General features: G+C 33.4%; 1 protein-coding gene across 1 annotated transcript in view; it reads right to left on the bottom strand.

Annotated features, from left to right (window-relative positions):
* Positions 1-6995, bottom strand: part of LOC127866637 (uncharacterized) — a 43913-nt gene extending 36918 nt beyond the window's left edge. Inside the window, exon 1 of the mRNA XM_052407342.1 lies at positions 6875-6995. The gene's annotated coding sequence lies outside the window, so the exon portion shown is untranslated. The remainder of the gene's footprint in view (positions 1-6874) is intronic.
* Between the last annotated feature and the right edge of the window lie 12791 nt (positions 6996-19786).

The following is a 19786-nucleotide window of genomic DNA, read 5'->3' as shown; positions in this document are numbered from 1 at the left end:
TAATGTAAGACCATGCATTTTACATGTTCATCTTTCAGACGGCGTATGACCACTCTGGGACATAGAAATGATATGCTACTATGTTTAAATGGCTTACTTGTTTACATCCATGAAACATGTACCGCATCTAATAATAATAATAATAATACTAATAATAATAATAATAATAATAATAATAATAATAATAATCTTTTAATCGCATAAATAGTATTGTTTAAAAAAACTAGTCCAAAATATGTAGCTCAAATACAGATGTTTTGTACAGCTTATATATATTAATATTTTAACGATATATTACTCATACCGATTTTCCAATTTCTTTTGAGCATCGTTGCATTCATCGTGATATGGAAGTGTTTACATTTGTATTAGAAATGACGTATAGGAAATTATCGAAGTCAACGATGCATTCTTTTTTTCGACGAGATTGAACTAGATTTTCTGATAAATATGCAGACAGACATGCACGTTGCTAATAACGACGGAATCAGGAACCAAACTACTAAATTGGAATCATGTCAATTGAATCTTATATTGTGAAGAAGCCAGTTTATCTTACAAAATATATAGATGCCACGCCAAATAAGCGTATTAATGACGATGTCATATTTATGAAAAATTTTGACACATTTTTGTGAGGTAGCGTCGCGAGTATTGTTTCACTAAACTTTGCAAAAAAAATACGAACCAAATTACACAATTTATCAGGAAATTTGACATCCGTAGTATTTCCATAGGGATAACGATGATAAAAATATAATATGCTTATCATAACAAATATATTGTTCGAATAAATTTCCCTATAACTATGGTTATAATACAAGTCAACAGCATATGCTTATAATTAAATAAATAATGTTCGAATGTAATGCAAAACCCATACAACACGTAGCAATGGGCTAGTAATCAAATAATAAATCCAATTATGGTATCTATCACTAGGCAGGGAAATGTTTTCAATCGAGTAATAAATTTATTTTAGACGGGTAATACTTGTAAAATTACATGGCTAAAACCAAGTATATTTATGACTTAAAGCTCGAACACAATGAGAATTTCGTTAGTTGTAACATTAAGATCGAAATGGACAAATCTTTATCCTTGGTCAATTATTTTATTCTCATTCACTCAAATGCAAACAATAGAAGCTGATTTATATTGCTAAGGTATTGTTTATCAGTGAAATGGGTTCGATTCACAAATCATGGCATCATACACATGTCTGGACAGTTACTTTAGGTAACTGCACACGCGATTATTGTAATATGCACAGACATGTATGTTGGTTACATAGTGATTAATATGATCTACTTCAAAGCATTTAAATCATGAAATTCTTAAAGAACCTTGATATGGTATTAATGCCAAATAAAGTGCATGTTCAACACTGATATCAGACCTTTATATTGCAAAAGCATTCGACTTGTATGCGTAATTCAGAAGACAGTTTGTGAATATATGCTATTGCACTTTTTTATGAAGTTGCTGCAGCTGTTGTTTTTACACAGCAGAGTCAATAATATTCATTAATGACAGCTGATGCCCTATGTTCTATGTAAACACATCGGTTATTTTGTCCATGGAGTCCTAAATAATCTGAACAGGTAGAACGCTCCAAGTTATCTCCGACCTGCCTACCGTTCGTTACCAGTAGCGACGGGAATGTCAGTCAGGTCGCCCAGTTTCGATACGAGATATGTTTGTTACATCGATTACCTTTCAGATCGCTTTGATATCGTTTGATATCGTTCATTATGTTGTATGTTGCCTTAATATATCGGTGAAACAAACAATAATGACATGTTTATATTTTTATTGTTGATGTTTTTGTGTTTTTGTTTCTTCGTAAATATTATTGATTTTCAAGAAGAAATATGTCAGAAAAAGAACATACGCCTTTGCTGTTGGTACACATATTTTACCATATGCACACTGAATACTGTTTTATGACAATTGACAAGTTAATTTTATGTTTCAGAATTATTATCAAACGTGCTGTTATTTCTTGCTTACATGGTGTACGTATCTGAAATGTCTGCATCACTGAAAATTGTTATGATTAGGTAATAAAAGTAGATTTCGATATCTTTAACCAACCATCGTCTTGTTTCTAGGCAAAACAACCATGACAAATTTTAATTGCTCCAAGCCGGGGTCTGGAGCTACGGTAGTTAAGTGATTATTGATCATTCGTATCTTTCGTTAATGGAGTATATGCGTACATGAATATCTTGACCATATCTCAGACAAACAAAATCGATCAGATAGTTATCCAGATCTTAAGAAGATATAAATCTTCCTCCTACACATGTATGGATGCAAGAAAAACAAAGACTAATTGCATGTACCGGTAATTAATGTCATTCCTTTGTTTACACACCATTTTGTCAACATCAAAATCCTTTACATATGACACAGAAGTGTGTACATTCGGAGTTTGAATCGTTCTGAATCGGATTACCTTGAATGTTGCAGTTGTGTTCCAAGGTTATTTAAGTATTCGGGGTCCACATTTTACTTATATAGTTAATAAACATATACACATATATAATGAATTAATCAGTAAACTCGTATCTAATCCGCGAAATCAAATGACGCATTTCAATAGAGCAATTTAATTTTCAGACTGCGCGATCAGGAGCGTTCGGGAGCAAAGCCCTCCGCCAATAAATAACGCTAGGTTTGATGGTCAAATGAACGCTCAGGTAACTTCTAACCAGACTGCACGGATGCGCGAGCTTGCCTTTAGTCACGCTAGCCGCATATGGCATAAGACATATTTTTGCATGACGCGTATCATATGAAGCGGACTATAGTATGAACAAAACATGCTTCGTCATAAAACTTCTCCTGTAGATAAAATGGTATGTCACCATGTCATCAAACTTGCATATGATGTTACTACAATCAACGTTTATGATTCAATAAAAGCGTTAGTGTCATACAGATATAGTTTACATTAAAAATTAATTCAGCAAGTCGAAACTTGAATCCCATCAGGTTAAACAAAATCAACAGCATCATTGCATAAAATTTGTCAAACCATGTAGATATATATTCACATTTATAATAAAACAATCATATAAGTCAAGATGTTTGTGTAATATTTGAAGAGATCAAACAATTTATTTAAACATTGCTTCTTGTCAGTCCAGTGCTACAGAGTATCTTCAAAACTTCAGTTGATTGATTCCAAAATCTTAAAAATTGTGCAAAAATAAACTTACTTCACTTGCAAATGTACACATTTTTAAATTTAAAAACAGTTATTTTATAAAATACTTTAATTTTGAAAGAAATTATGAATACCACCGTAACGTAAAACACATTCAACAGTCCAATTAAAAAGTAACATTGTCTAATTAAATGTCAACATGGATTTTAGTAGTTTATTTACGGTGTTTATACATCTTTCTACACAATTGTATCGTGTTATTTGTAACAATGCTTCCGCGAGATACTTCCTTAATACGGTCAATTGTATCAAAGAATTCTAATTTTGTAAGGCGTTGTTTCTCGCTCATGCCGTTATAAATTACACCGACAATGATAAAATGGCACAAAAGTACCGGTAACGCATTTTCAGAATACGGTTCGTTCGTCTTCCCAATAAAGTAAAACAACATGCCGTAGCATATCGATTGTGGCAACAATAAATTCTCTAAGATCTAGCGCTGGTGTTTTCTTTGAAATTAAGGTCAATTTGCGAGAGCTGATATTTAAAGCAAATTTTCAGGCTTTTTACGATATTGCAATATAAAAACATAATACATGTATGTGCAATGAGGTTCGGTAAATTATTAACTGGCCATCGAAACAAAAATGAAAGTTCATCCCAAAGCGATCTAAGTAATATGTTCGGCGACGGTCTTCTTGAATAAATACCCTGCATAAAGTATTTGTTTTTGGCGATATTTAATAAAAGCAATTAGTTGATGCCCTTTTTTCTGATACAGTTTGACGTATGAAATATGCATGTAATTACATACAATTAAACTACAGTTTTGTTTTCTATTATAACTGAGCCGAGTTCACATAGAAACCTGGGCTTTATGCATGTGCGTAATGTATTGTCCGAGATATGTGCACTTTCCGCTTTTATTGAATGTTCGTTAAAAAAGGTCCCCCTCATAACGAACATGCAGTTTAGACGGAACGTGTTAGCCTAGATTAGTCTGTGCGGACTGCACATACTGAACAGGGACAGGACTTAACCTACATGCATTTCGACCAAGTGTACAAAAGACCGGCTCAATTATGTGTGAAGGATACTGAGCCACAAACATCATTGCACGTGGTAAGAAAGCCGGAAAGAAAGCAATTGAGAGGCGCTCTGTGAAAAGTGGGTTCAAAGCATGTGCGTAAAATGACGTCCCAGATTAGCCTGTGCTGTGTTAATCAGGGACTACACTTTCGCTGTTATGATATTTTTCGTTTCAATAAAGTATCTTCTTAGCAAAAATCCAGTTTAGGCGGAAAGTGTCGTCACTGATTAGCATGTGCGGACATCACAGGCTAATCTGGAACGACACTTTAGCACATGCATTAAACCCCATTTTCTCACAGAGCGCCGCTCAATTAATTTATCCAATACGTTAACAGTGATTGATTCAAAGGGTAACATTTACTAGAAATCAACCATTCTTCCTATCTTTTTTTCTCGTTCACACTCGTCGTTCTATACACGTGGAAACAACAAATACTAGAAATAATTATCTTGACAATATTTATCGACAGTCGTAATTCCCAAGATACAGATTTAACATTCTGTGGAGACTTATACGTGTACATGTATACGTTTACGTTTAGCTATCGTTTGCCCCAAAAACTGCACAAATTTATATGTATTAAAGTCTAAATTATACCTGTTCTTATATTTGGATGCAAATTGTTAGCCCAGTACCATAGAAACATCCGGAACAATCATGTTGGTCTCTTATATTTTGCATCGGTTTAACTGTTTTGCTTTTTACGAGGATTTGTATTGACCAAAACATCGATTGAACATGACTGCCAGACGTGGACATCAAGAAGTAACACGTCTCAACAAGGCAAATCGTTCGCAACCGGACTCATAAAAGACTTAACAAAACGTCCATGAAATAGTTGATAGAGACAAGGCACACAAGACACTAACACATCATGCTTCGTAGCATTTTCAGGTCGGAAATTTTGTTTTCGTTTCTTTTACATAGGACTGTTGAACGCTCAGATTTCTCTCGTGGCGAAATTCGGATCGATGAATATCGATTCGTTTGCAATTACGTTGTCTTTAAATATTATTTTTCAGCGACAATTGCAGAAAGACCTTACTAAAGTTTTTTTTAAAGGAATCGATTGTGGATCGCGTCATATCCTGAAATTATAATCATCAGAAAGCATTTTTGTTCCATAGAACGGAAATTATACCCGTTTATTTTAGTCCTGTGATTCAAATGACACGGAATGGAACGATTATATCACAAAAGACCGTCGGTCGGGTTATTCTCAATAAATGAGGCATTTCGTAACTTGAGATGATTTTGTAATATAACCATTCTTTTTTAAAGACGTCAATTATAATGATGTTCTGACAAACCTCTATTACTAATAGACAATTGTCAAAATTATTTTATTTAAAAAAAATAAACGACTAGATTTATAAGATTCAGCAGCGTCTTCGGTTAATTTACTGCGACAAAATATTGCATTTTTGTTAAATATTAACATATAGTTCATTTTAAATCATAGTAATCACATATTATTTGCAGTTGTATTTGCATATGTTTTGTAACGTTACAGCATCATGAACAACATGACTAGTTAAGTACAACGTGTGATATGTGTCATGCTGACTGAGAGGTTGTTCGTACACTGTATTTCGAAAAACAAGTAATAACGATTCGTTCAGAGTCAAGAAGATGGTATTACATGTTTGGTTAATGCCATTTTGAATCAATGTTTGCCCTTACGTACAGAATATTATATATTGTCACCATTGTATAAGAATTCAGCTGAAGATAATTCGTCTAACACATATACTTCACAAATAAAAAATCGGTCAAAAAATAAAATTAAGAATTGATCAATTCCTAACTTTTGGCCATTGATGTATAAAAAGGTATACACAGGTACTGCAACACAGGTGTACAAATCGACATTTGTTTCAAAAATGAAATTTCTGGAGAACACTATTTATTTTAGCATAATGGTAATCAACTTGGGTAAACTATTATATTGTCATCAATACCATCGCATTGTGTATGTTGTTGTTTTCCCATGGTTGGCACTTGCAATAGATAGCTCTTGTTTCCTTTGGAGGGATTTTAAATGTTATTGCCAACTGATTAATCGCGTCCGGCGTTTCAGACCAAATACTGTGCATGTATACATATGAAGGCGATGACATGTTCAGTAATATGCAGAAATGTTTTAATGACATGTGTGTCTTTAGAAACGCTGTAGCAACGAGTTTGTTAATGATGATGCTGCTATCCGCTCAATTCCTTTGTGATTGTCACTGCTTTTTAATTTATTCAAATTTATTGTCGATTTGTTAATTGAAATACGTGAAAAACCTATGCCTACAGGTGCCCAAAGTTTTGGCAATAAATCGCTAAAAATGTTACGATTTCATGTATAGACAAAAACTGCACTATTATTATAATAACTATATTATTATCACAATTTGTATGTATTTTAATTGTTGTTATATTATATTATTATTTCAATTATTAGTGTTGGTTTAAGTTTTTAAGTTGCATTTAACTGAACGTACATTTAAGGCTTTTGTATCCCAATTGAACATAAATGTCAGTGTGTCAACATGCATTGTTCCATTATTCCAAATTATTCAACAGCATTTAATTACAACAGTGTATTAATTAAAACTCACCTCCTGTTCTTGAAATGGTATATCCAAACATGCATCTGTAGCCAATACCATACTGTGACGATTATAACTGTATCATGACAGGCAAAGCCATTCAACAGCAGAAATTCCACTCTTCTGATCGATGTCTCTTAGCGGATTTCATCAATCTCTTCGAGCGTTTACACAAACCAGAACAAGTGTGTCACATTACATCACGTGATCTATCATATTATTATTTGCATACAAGAAACATGAAAAAGTAAAACGACCAATATGCATTTATATTATATCTATACTCTAAACACTTCAAACAATACAAACATGCACTCTCTTAGATATTGGAAAAAATGTGAGTGGCACATGTGTAAGGATTCATTTGATCATTTTTCTCTATATTATTGACTTCTTTATTTGCGTGTAATTTCATTAAAATGTATTATCCCTATTAGAAACGCAACTAAAAATATGGATTGGTCTTTTTTAATATATATTGTTTATAATTCCTATTATTTCCGTGTTTACACTTATAATACTAAAATATACTAATACATTATACTTAAATAATTCAACAAATAGTGTGTGAACCTTAGCGCTTCTTTAAATTATAAAATACACGTTTGTTTATTTGGTTTCATTTATCATAATATTATCAAACAATTCAACACAATGTGTTAAGGAAAAACGCTTTAAACTGGTTCAAAATAACGTTTCGCATAAACGTCGCTTATATCGAGTTTCATAAATGCTTTTACTACTTTATTTTTGTTTCGCTTGCGGTATTAAAAATTGATGAGTTGAATAACATTAACATTTATTTGGCAAAGTGACAAAGGAAAATATTGTTGTTGTTTTATCATTATTTTAGTTCACAATATTAACAATGGTACCATAATTGTGTTCACTGCACGGATAGTTCCAGGTTCTCTTTTTTAATGTGATGTTTTGTAACTTAAACATGTATGCGCAGTTTATGATTTCAAATCCTTACACTTAACAACTCACCTATACAAAATTCTTATAATTACAAAGTATCAATGATCTCGTTAACATCACATGCCAACAGTTGCATAAGGTAATCTCGCGTTAAAAATGGACCTTAGTAATTTAAAAATTATTATTTACAATACTCTGGAAGCATGCCTCTTTCCTTATCAGCGTCCACGTCGGAAATCTTCGAGACAGGCAGCACTCGGAAAATGCCATGAGAGGTATTTAAACAAATGTCTTACCTATAAAAACTACTTCTTTGTATCGGTCACCAACGGACATTTTAAATGTAGCAGCGATGTTGCACATTCTGAGTTCTTACGGTCCATGACATGTTTGGTTTGGAACAAAAAGGGACAGTGTTCGTCTGTATCACATGGTTTATCAATATTATTGCGATAAACACGCAATGGTTAAGAAATAAAATGGGTGCCGGTCAACTCGTACCTAAGTCAACTCGCACGGTAGTCAACTCGCACGATTTTTGGTCAACTCGCACGGCAATTCTGGTCAACTCGCACTTTTCGAAGTCAACTCGCACGCCTCGAAAAAATTTATAGAAATAGATGAAGGATGTACTATGATCAATAGTTTATAAGAAGTTTATAAGTAAAAATAATAATAATTATGTCCTTTTTCAATAATCTGAATATAAGGTTGTCACATTTAATGGCTCTTTAAAATTGTGGTCGGTGTTTTTCACGGGTTATATGAATATTTGTAATAGGTGTGAAAGGTTTTATATACAACTAACAATTATTAAAATGGCAAAGCATTAATCAATTACACTAAATTGGTATGATAATTAATCATTGATACTTAAATATTTGACACAAAACGGAGAATGTTTTAAAGGGTGTTGTATACCGCGCACGATTCAATTAAAGTTAATTTAGCTTGTAATTAAAAAGTTTTACTTTTATAATCAGGTGTAAGTTAAATTAAAGAAAATTAAAACGAAAATAAGTTGATGTTTGTTTCATGCGGTTATTTCATAATAGATCTTAGTTATGTATATAACTCGACTAAATTAAGAATAGGTTTTCATTATCAACATATATGTGCCACGGAATACATACGTATAGTGAATTCATGCGGTTTTTGTGATGGATTATCCGTGTTTATTGTGTTCAAGGGATGTGGGTCCAAGGCAGCAAGCAATTGAATACGATAGTTGCCAAAATGACAACATCGAACACATGCGAAACCGGTAAGTACCATTCATATCATTGTATACTATAATATTTCATAACTTAAGAAAAAGCCTATTTGCAGACTGCAGTAGAATGTCAAACACGTGGAAAGTGATGCTCATTTTCTATAGCGTGTCCGTTGCAAAACTTACATTTTCTATTTTCGCGTATTATGATTTTTATAACGATCTCTTTAGATTTCTAATTAATGTGACGATAATCGAAATCGTGTTTGTGATGTGTTGTATTTCTTATTTCTGATTTGTCTTAAAGTCAAGTAGTTATCTCAATATACCAGTTTTTCTCAATATACCAGCTTTGCTTGAAGTTATTTAATAAACGTTGTTTATTTGTATCGTAGATGAAAGTTTGTTTTTGTGATACTGTTATCACTCGATCCAAGCATTTTTAACCAATATCGGAATATATGTAATTTGCAATTATTAATTCAAATACGTTTAATTGTTCGCGTGTTGATTTATAATAGTGGAAAGTCTATGTAGAGCTCTATTTCCGCGTTCATGTTTTTTGTTTTTAAATTATTTGTATTCTAAGTTCTATTGTATTGTTATAAATTTTGTATAAGCTTATATTTTTTTCTTTTAATGAGCTATGAAAGATATTGAAAACAGCTGTCACCTAATCAGTAACAATACCCTATTTCTCACCACTAAAATTACAATAAACAGATAATCTGTCAGTCATTCAGAGCTGATGAGGGTACTGATTATCGAGGAGTAGATAAGGCTATTACTGATAGGGGGTCTTTGATTATGTGTGTAAATATTTAAAAAAAAAATATAGATGTATGTCTCATTGTGTACATATTGTAAAGCTTTGTAAATGTATGTCAATATTGAAATAAATATTAAAAGAAAAGTATGTTGATGTATGTCTACTTGTGTACATATTGTAAAGCTATGATACTGTGTGTAAATATATTGAAATAAATATTAAAATAAAAGTATATAGATGTATGTCTATACTTGTGTACATATATAAAGCTTTGATAATGTGTGTTAATAATGAACTAAAACTTAAAATAATAGTTAAAAAATACATAAAAGTACTTAAAATGTCTGTTATTATGTGCCGATAACGTTACCATTGTGTAAACAATATTTTGTGATTTTTTTTATTTTTTTATTTTGTGAATATTTTTCATTAAAAAGCATTGAACTAAACTCTGAAAGTATTTCTCATTTGTTTTATGCATAAATAACTTATTTAGAATCCACAAATACATCAATATTTTGACTACCCGTGCGAGTTGACTTTGGTACGCGTTGACTTCCGTGCGAGTTAACCAAAAACGTGCGAGTTGACTACCGTGCGAGTTGACTTAGGTACGAGTTGACTGTAAACCAATAAAATACATTGAAGTGAATGTTAAGTGAAATAAGATTAACATCAAACCTGCGCACCTGGGTACCAATCAATGTGTATCATCATTAGGAAAAAAAATTTGAATTTTGCGTATTTGTGATTCAGCGCATTTGTAAAAATTGCGAAAACTCGATTCAAAGCAAATGTTTTCTTTATCTTAAAAAGTTTACAGAACTCTTGAAATCGTAAGCCATTTAAATCGTAAATTGAATGCCCAATTTGCGCCCCACGTGGAACTCATTCAGCTCTAACGATGAAAAAAAAACACATACGGTAAGAGTTGTAGTTGTTGTTGTTTGCAAATTGTAGATGCAATATTAGCCCGAGAACCATACCTGGCACTCTTGAATAACCATTACCTTAAAAATATTCATGATCTTTTTCGAAACTTGCATATGGTTTCGTTCGTGAAAGTTTTGTACGAGTTAGATGAGATCAGAACGGTATACTTACGCTTCAATTGATTTAAATCGCTTCTAGTACGTAATCTGATATATTCAGCGTAATTGTATTAAAAATTGTTCATGCATAAAGGTCAGTACCAGATACATGTTAGTGCATCTATAACAATATGTTTTATGTATTAAGTAAATTTGTCAAAATATCGGTCTGCCATATCAATGTTTGTACATATTAAGTGTAACAAAAGTTGATAAGATGTTTAATTTAAAATTATTCAATTGTGTGGTACGTTTGTAATATATTTATGCGAGAGATGTTTATTTTCAATTTGCGTTCATTTGTAATGATATGTTGGGAAAGTGAATGCACAAGCAACATATATAAAGGAACAAAATATAATAGAGCACATCTTACGAGTGAAAAAACAAGCATTTAATTAAAGTAAATAAGTATGATGATATGAGTTCACATTACAGGTTCTTCTTAAAAAGAAAAACACGGAAATGATTAAATGTTGTGAAAGTTTAAGCGAAACCGGAAATAATAACATTTTTTAAAACGTTTTGATTGAATGAAATGAAGAGTAAATAAAACAAGTGTTTGCGCGTGTAAGACATGGCAACTATCACTTATACCATTAACGACAACTGCTACTACTAATACTGCAACAACAACTGCGAATACTAAAACTCACTCAAATGAGTATTTCATATCAAAATAAAATATTGTTATTTTAATTCCCTCTCCGACAACAATATAGAACATAAACCATGATGTGCCTACATTTATTGTATACAGAGTTCCGTTGAAACAAATAGGCCAGCAAACCTAGAGCACATCCTATCTTCTTGCAGAACAGCACTTACGAGAGGCACTGATGGCGGCACGACAAAATCCTCAGCCAGATTGCAGCAAGCCTTGATGTTGCACGAAAAAAAGAAGCCATCAATGCAGAGAAGGCCAACCTTTATCAATGTCGTTAAAACGGTGGATCAGCACCAAGCAACAACAGGTCTACAAATCCAGGCATCCTAGCTTCAACGAGTGACCAGGAACGTATGGTAGATCTGAAGAAGCAGCTGAAATTCCCACCAGACGTCGCCGAAACCACTCTACGTCCTGATGTGGTGTTGCTGTCAAGAGCAACGAAGAAGCTATTGCTTCTGGAACTGACAGTGTCATGGGAAGAGCGAATGGAGGAAGCACACGAGAGAAAGAAGGCCAAATACCAGCCGCTACTTGGTGAGTGCCGGCAACAAGGATGGAGGACCTGGGACTTACCTGTCGAGGTTGGCAGTCGGGGCTTCGCCGGGCAGTCAGTCTGGAAGGCCTACGGAGTACTTTGCATCACTGGAATGGCAAGGAGACGGGCGATAACAGATGTCTTTAGGCAAGCAGAATCAGCCTCAAAATGGTTATGACAGATGAGAGAACAACAGTGGACAGCTAATCAGTCTCTGGTCGAGGTTTGGTCACCCTCGACCGGTCACCTCCGGAAGATGTCGTAAATAGCGCCGAAACATCTAATAGAGGAGGACTCCACCTGTAGAAGAGACTGATGCATGGACATTATCAATTGTGTATGGGTTATTAACATTGAATAAACACGTGTGTGAAACCAAAACAATTGGATTAACTGGTGTTCATTAATGTTTACTGAAATCCTCATTAAACAGTAATTTGACTTAAAATTAATATGTGCGTGAACATTTTGTTAACGATTACGCAAAATAAAGTATGTTGTACTATAACAGAACACCAATCTATTAAAGTCATTCGGATACTGCGTCCGATATTGAATATATTTGTACACAGAAAGTAACCTTTTTCTTTGTTTAAAGGTCAAACCATATTTCGGCGATTATCCCCTTCAGTAACTTTTGTATAAGTTCGTTATTTACCTGTCAACAAAAATGATGTTATCATGCAACGAAATAAAATGGCCATGGAACACTTAAAAACCTACTCGGTAAGAAAAATGTTCCGCTTTAGCGACAAAAAAGTGAACAAAACTCCCCCATCTTTAGTTTAAACCTATTTCAACTCGATTACATGGAAACCCTCATGCGTATTTTAAAGCTCTCGAGTCCGTTTCCTGGGCCCAGAACCAGTTTTGTCTTTGAGGGAGATGTAAAGAATGCTACTACAGTGGGGATCGAAACCATCTTTACCACACAGACAAGGCCTTTAAAACCTGAAGTCCGCTAGGAACCCGAGTGGTTAACAAAAGCCTTCTGCAACCTTCTGCAACCTTCCGCAACCTTCTTCAACCTACTGTGCAAAATCTCATTAAAAGCAATTCAGCATCAACATTTTATAGATAATTAAATGTAAATACCGAATAGTTTAGTCGAGACAGGTTCGAGAGTTCGGGAAAAATATTCGCAATCGTTTGGAATGTTATGAACTCCTTTGGCTATTGACTTGGAATCTTCTAAAACACTTGAAGCAATGCTTTTTACTGTTGAATCCACCCTATCTGATCATGAATGATGCGGAATGACAGCAGAAAGCTTCGAGAAGATGACGAGTGCACTGTTTCTCAGATATACTAGGAAGTTATGGAGATTTTGTACTGCTTCTATTTTTAAAAATGACTAAACCATAAAGTTCCTGATTCAGTGTTCCAGAACGTTAATAAGGGTTGGGAATGGTTAGCTGAAGTTCCCGAAATCGTCACGAGTTTAAAATTCAATGTCCAAATAAAAGACGCTTACATTTAAGATGCCGACGTTTTTTATTTGCGCTTTTATCAGAAGCTCATTATCAAGATGCGGAAGGCTCCAGACGGTTGCAGACGAATTACGATCATTCATGCCATAGTCCCAGATCGTCGTTCTGATACGCCGAAACCCTCTGATTTTGTCAAAGACCAAATGCTTAATGTCAAACTTAAACAAAATATTATTAAATTACATGTAAGCCTTTTGAAGAGGAAACGTTTGCGTATTTAAACGCACTTCTTTCCAAGCGCGATTTCAGCTTTCAAATGCTGCCCTGATAATAAGCTTTAAAAACTCCAATTATGTTTCCGCTCATACCTTTTTATGATGACCAGATGTTGTTCACGACAATTTGACGAACTATTATGAAAACCCACAACATTTTCATAAAATGTTTAGTATATTTTCAATAATATATTATTTGACCAACGAATAAAAATATAATCTTTGCAAGGGTTTGCGACAAAAAAAAATCTACTTATGTACATTATTAAAAAAAATTGTGATTTTGTGTATCTAAAACTTCAAAGGAAATAATTACTTCAACTAAGCTACTACTTACTGATACAATTACTTCTATTGCTATAACAACAACTACTACCACATCTGCTACCTATAATGTTTTAGTACTTTTACTACGACGTCTACATCCAAAACAGCAACTACTACTTTCCTGTATATTTTAATCTTTTGCAGTTTTCAATAGTAATTTAGTCAAATCACAGAGGTCAGAAAACGTTCTTAGAATCTTCCAGGGTAAGCTGATTTACCAGTTCTAAGTGCATTTACTAAACTAAGTAACTGACAAAGCATGACTTGACCCAGAATGAGAGTGAAAATGGCAACAGAAGCAATTTCTCCTCGGATTTGTCGTCCAACGTTCTACCACGTTAGCAAGCTAAACCTAACTACTGTTACCACTCCAACAACGGCTACTATAACAATTATGTACAGTACTGCTTTTACTACTACAACATCAACAACAACAACAACAACTGTTAGAACTACTACTATCACGACTAGTACTGCTACTACTTCTATTACTTCTACGCCAATACGAACCATATATTAAACAATTTGTGGCTTTGTATTGTTGTTTTATCATTATTGGTATTCCTGGACCATTACGTTGATATGGTAATTGTCAACTCGTTGGTTTGCAAATTTAATATTTACTTACATCACCTTTAGTTTTATATTTTTATGAAAACATTACGTATAACACATATTGTGATGTGGCCAAAGAGGAATTTTATATCAATATACAATTTTCCTAAGTAGAAAATATGTATTATTCTTGATTTGTTTATTTAACACAATACAGTGTAATAGTTCGCTTTACATAAGCACCCTACTGATTTTGGAAAATATCAATATATATCAGGTGTTTGAAAGAAGTGAATTACGGTGGTACGAACCTCTCAACCGAGCAATCGTTTTTATGGTATATACATGAAAATATGACATGTTCTTAATTATTTTTGACCAAACGTTATTTTTTTAACGTGTTCTCTTAGATCTCTGTTAATTTTTGGCCCGATTATGGCTGATCGTATATATATAAATATAGCATGAGAATTACACATGAAAAAAAATAACTCTATATAACTTTTAACAAAGGAATATCTTAAGAAATAGGTTTAGCAAATGCGAAAATGTTTCTTTATAACAAAATACTTGTCGGCTATAGGAAGGCATCATATCAACCCCTCACACAATTCTTTGCATAACCATAATGTAATTTTTGCATTACAACTACCAAAATTATTTTTATGTTTAAATGCAAAATCGAATATTGTTTTTGAGAAAAACAACATATATGTCATATAATTTCTATATAAAGATAAATGTATTACCTCAACAAGTATAATAACTATTTTTGCAAACATGGGGATGGCTGAATCTTTAGGAATAGCTCAAACTATAGAAACCTGACATGCCTTTTATTGAATTGTATTATGAGCTTCATTTGCTCAACATGTCCATTTTACCGCGTTTCAAATACAATAATTTAACATGGAGTTAAATTTAAGCTTGGCAAAATGATCAAATTAAAAACATTAAAGAAGACCTCGATAATTGAGTTAGGCTTATTAAATACCACAATGGAACTGACTTCTCAGTATATTCTTGTTTAATTACTAGTACACGTCCGTCAATTCTACGATGAAAGCTTAAGTAAGCAGAGTAAGACCAATATATAGAGGATATTTGTTGGATTCGGTGGATTATCGATTTTAATTCACGAGTGATCATAGAAAATAATCTTTTCACGAGTGGCGCAGCCACGAGTGAAAATATATTATTTCTATGATCACGAGTGAATTAAAATCGATAATCCACCAAATCCAACAAATTTTCTTTTTATTTTATGCCTTTTTCACAGTTTATATACATTCTTAAAGAGTTTAACTAAAGAATTTCGCTGGGATAATGACGTCATTTCGTCAAAAAAATGACGCCATTTCACAGTAAACAGTGAAAATAATCGATAATTTTCACTGATAATTTTCACTGTTTGAAACAGTGAAATTATCAGTTTTAATTCACTGATATTCCTCTATAAACTACCGGAAAGCATTAAATAAAATGTATTACACTTCATACCTACTGCAGCATCGTCCACGTTCACCAACTTCATGGCGCCTAACCAAAACGGATACTACCGGAAATGTTAGTGCGTTTCCAACTCATACGACCGAGCAAATGTTCTTTGTGAGCAACAACATGTTTTCGTTTTATGGAAATACGGAACATTTTGAAAACTGCTCAAGAGCCACTTTTGGATTTCGGCAACATTGCATCATCGCATAGAAACGTTCCTTGTGTGATACTCTGGCAACTTGCTTAGACGTAAATGGTTCGTTGTTAAACGTAGCATTCAAGGAGCCGGAACATTTTACCTTATATGGCTTCACTGAAAATATTAAACATACATTTAAATTTTGACGACAGCCACTTGTATTTAAAAAACATGTAATGCACATACTTGTCCTTCGGACATTTAATCAATTTACTTTTTGTTCCTAAAAAAGAAGTCGTTGTTCTCATACCTAATTATAAAATATGACATTTCTGCAGTGAAATAACAGCAGTGAAAATAAACAAATTGTTATTTTCAGCGGTGAAAATAACAAATTTTCGAAACACCTTTTTCTATTTTTAGATTATCATAAATAATTATATATATTTTTTTATGATCACGAGTGAATTAAAATCGACATTCCACCGAATCCAACGAATTTTCTTTTTATTTTATGCTTTTTCACCGTTTATATACATTGTAAAAGAGTTTAGGCCTAACTGGAGGATTTCGCTAATCACACTAATGACGTCATTTTGTGTTTTGAAATGTATTGAGGCACGCCACGAGAGAAATGGTAACTTTTCAACGAAAGGGAAACAGCTGATAATTATTTTCTTGAAAAAAGGGAATAAAAGAAACATAAAATGTGTAAGTGAAAGATCGATTTAACTCGTGATCATAGAAAAATAATATTTTCTATGATCACACGTGAAATAACAAACGATCTTACACTGACATGAACAAAAATCCTCTATATCATGTAAATGATTAATTAATGTATTCTGTCGAGTGCCATTTCTTGAAATTGAAATTTTACGAAACAAATGTTTGTTGGTAGTTTAACGTACATATAAATCTTTAATTAGTGTAATTATTTAGACACTATATGAAGAGTCTATTTGTATTCAGCATGTGTACCAAGAACGTTTCGATTCTGTCAAATAACAAGCAAGCTTACAGTCGTTCGATATCCGACATGATTTCTATATCTCGGATGATTTCCTCAGCGTAGTATATGCATATCGGTGGCAAATAATGTATATAGGACCGGTATCGCATATGAAACCATACATACTTCTTATATCTTTCCGACGTGTCGATCATGTTACGCACACAAATGTGCAAAATATGCGTTTGTTAAGACGTATTTAAAGTGTTAACTTAACAGTATAGGTCGTGCAGATGATTTTTATTCGCGTATTGTTCGTGTGTTGCCGATGTTTCATATCGGAGCCTTTTTCTTTTCAAGCGACGTTGGATGATTCCGGGTGAACCATTAAGTAATACCATGAATCAGACAAAAATATATTATTACGGTCACGGGATTACGCACTTCTGCAGAAAAGTAAGTTGTGTAATTGCATGTGGTTTGTACATGGTCCATTATTTTATTCATAAAGCCTTTAATAGCATTGTATAGGAATGTACCAAATGAGACATCTGCAATATAATGAGAGGCAGTGTCAGCTGCATGATCCTCTAGTCTGCGGCTGATTACAGGAAAGAATGAACGTCTGGCGGTCACGATGTCCAACAGGACGTCAGAGGTATCACTACATTATTTACATGGTTAGATGTTAAGACACAATAAACAGTAAAACAGCAGATTTTATGACATGCCCACCAGTTATAAATAAATTACTCATAGTATCTACGGTCATACCCATCATGTACATGTCGCCACAAAATGGTTTGTTGTGAAATGTTGTGAAGGCACCTTCCTTTTAGTAAAGGCAACCTCTCGAATCTTTCGCACTCTCTAAACGCATTAAAAACTTGGCACTTAAAATCCCTCGATTTAATTTCTTTGTTTTACATCGCCTTAAACAGAACAAACAAACTGTTCAGCCTAGTAATTAACACAGGATCTGATCTGACCTTTATTGTCTCAGGCCACCAAACTCCGCTATGTTAATGACATACGCCACAAAAGCCTATTTCAATGGCACAAACGGGAACCAATAATTGAACCGAGGAACAATTGCTTAAGATAAAACGTAAGTGTTATCCATGATAATTTCGGCGAATTTGCTAGTTCTACACAAGTACGATCTTTGATTGTGCGCATGAAAAACATATGCGCGGCCCGGGTATCGAACTCGGGTCGCAAAAATGGGAATCTTGCATTATAAAATTACCCCGGCGGTGCTATTGACGCATCGGCTCCTAACAGTTAAAAAAAATACACGTTTCAAAAACAAGTAATTGAAACAATACGAGTAATACTTAGATTGAGTAATAATTCTAAATTAGTGCATAAAATTTTAGATCAAACAAGAAAATATATTGAACTATATCGAAGTTGATATCCATATAGAGTTCATCGGAATTGCGATTCAGTAACTCGCTTACTTTCTTTTCTAGCGACATTCAAAGAAATTGAATCAGAAAACATTTAAAATGACGGTCAGTGTGTCGGCGATCGTATTGTAGATGTAAATCTTTTGATAATAGGAAGAGATTTGCAATGCAGGTTTGACTTATGTCATATTAAAATATATGAATAACAATAACAACAATTATAATGACGTCTATCGAACGTGAATATTCGCGGCGACGTCACCTGCTATCTTGAAACGTCGCTAGATAAGACTCGAGTTACTGAATTGCAATTCCGTCGTGCTCTATATAGAAACTAACTTCTACATTGTTGCGACCCGGGTTCGATTCCAGTGCGGAGCATATCTTTTTCATCAGCATAATTGCATGAACTTGAACGCGCAATATAAGAGTAATGCACTGGGTTTTATGTTATATTCAAATATATGAATAGAAATAACAAAACTAATCCGCCGTGCTCTATACCTTTCTTTTCTAGCGACATTCAAAAAAATTGAATCAGAAAACATTTATATATGACAGTCAGGGTCTCGGTGATCGTATTGTATATGTAAATATTTTGATAATAAGAAGACATATGCAATTCAGGTTTGACTTATTTAATATTTAAATATATGAATAACAATGGATGTCTACTTAACTCGACTATTCGCGACGACGTCACCTGCTTTCTAAAACATTTCTGAACGAATTAAGATTTATTTTTTCCTAATATCAATAAGTTTTTATCTCAGCTAACGCAATATTAGCTATTGTGTCATCCTAGTAATGCTATGTTTTTGTCAATTGTTAGCTCTTTAATACTCTAGATAACGGATTTTTCATGCAGTCTTATTGAAACTTGGTCAAAATATCTATCCTGACATATAAAGACCAAAGTCGAAGCTGGGTCATATGTATCCAAAAACCTAAAATCTTTGACTAACCTTGTTTCATATCTGAAAGCCACATTTATTATTCCATCTAGTGGAAACTTGGTTGAAATGTCTATCTTGACAATATCCAGGCAGAGTTTAATTTGGGTCACATGCAACCAAAACCTACCAGGTTGGTTACTTGTTCGAATCTAAGATAAACATTTTAAGTACTCTATAGA

The sequence above is a fragment of the Dreissena polymorpha genome, chromosome 2 (genome assembly GCF_020536995.1).
Source record: "Dreissena polymorpha isolate Duluth1 chromosome 2, UMN_Dpol_1.0, whole genome shotgun sequence".
In the NCBI taxonomy this organism is placed as follows: domain Eukaryota; kingdom Metazoa; phylum Mollusca; class Bivalvia; order Myida; family Dreissenidae; genus Dreissena; species Dreissena polymorpha.
The sequence above is the reverse complement of the archived record's forward strand: the minus strand, read 5'-3'. Positions and strand labels throughout refer to the sequence as shown.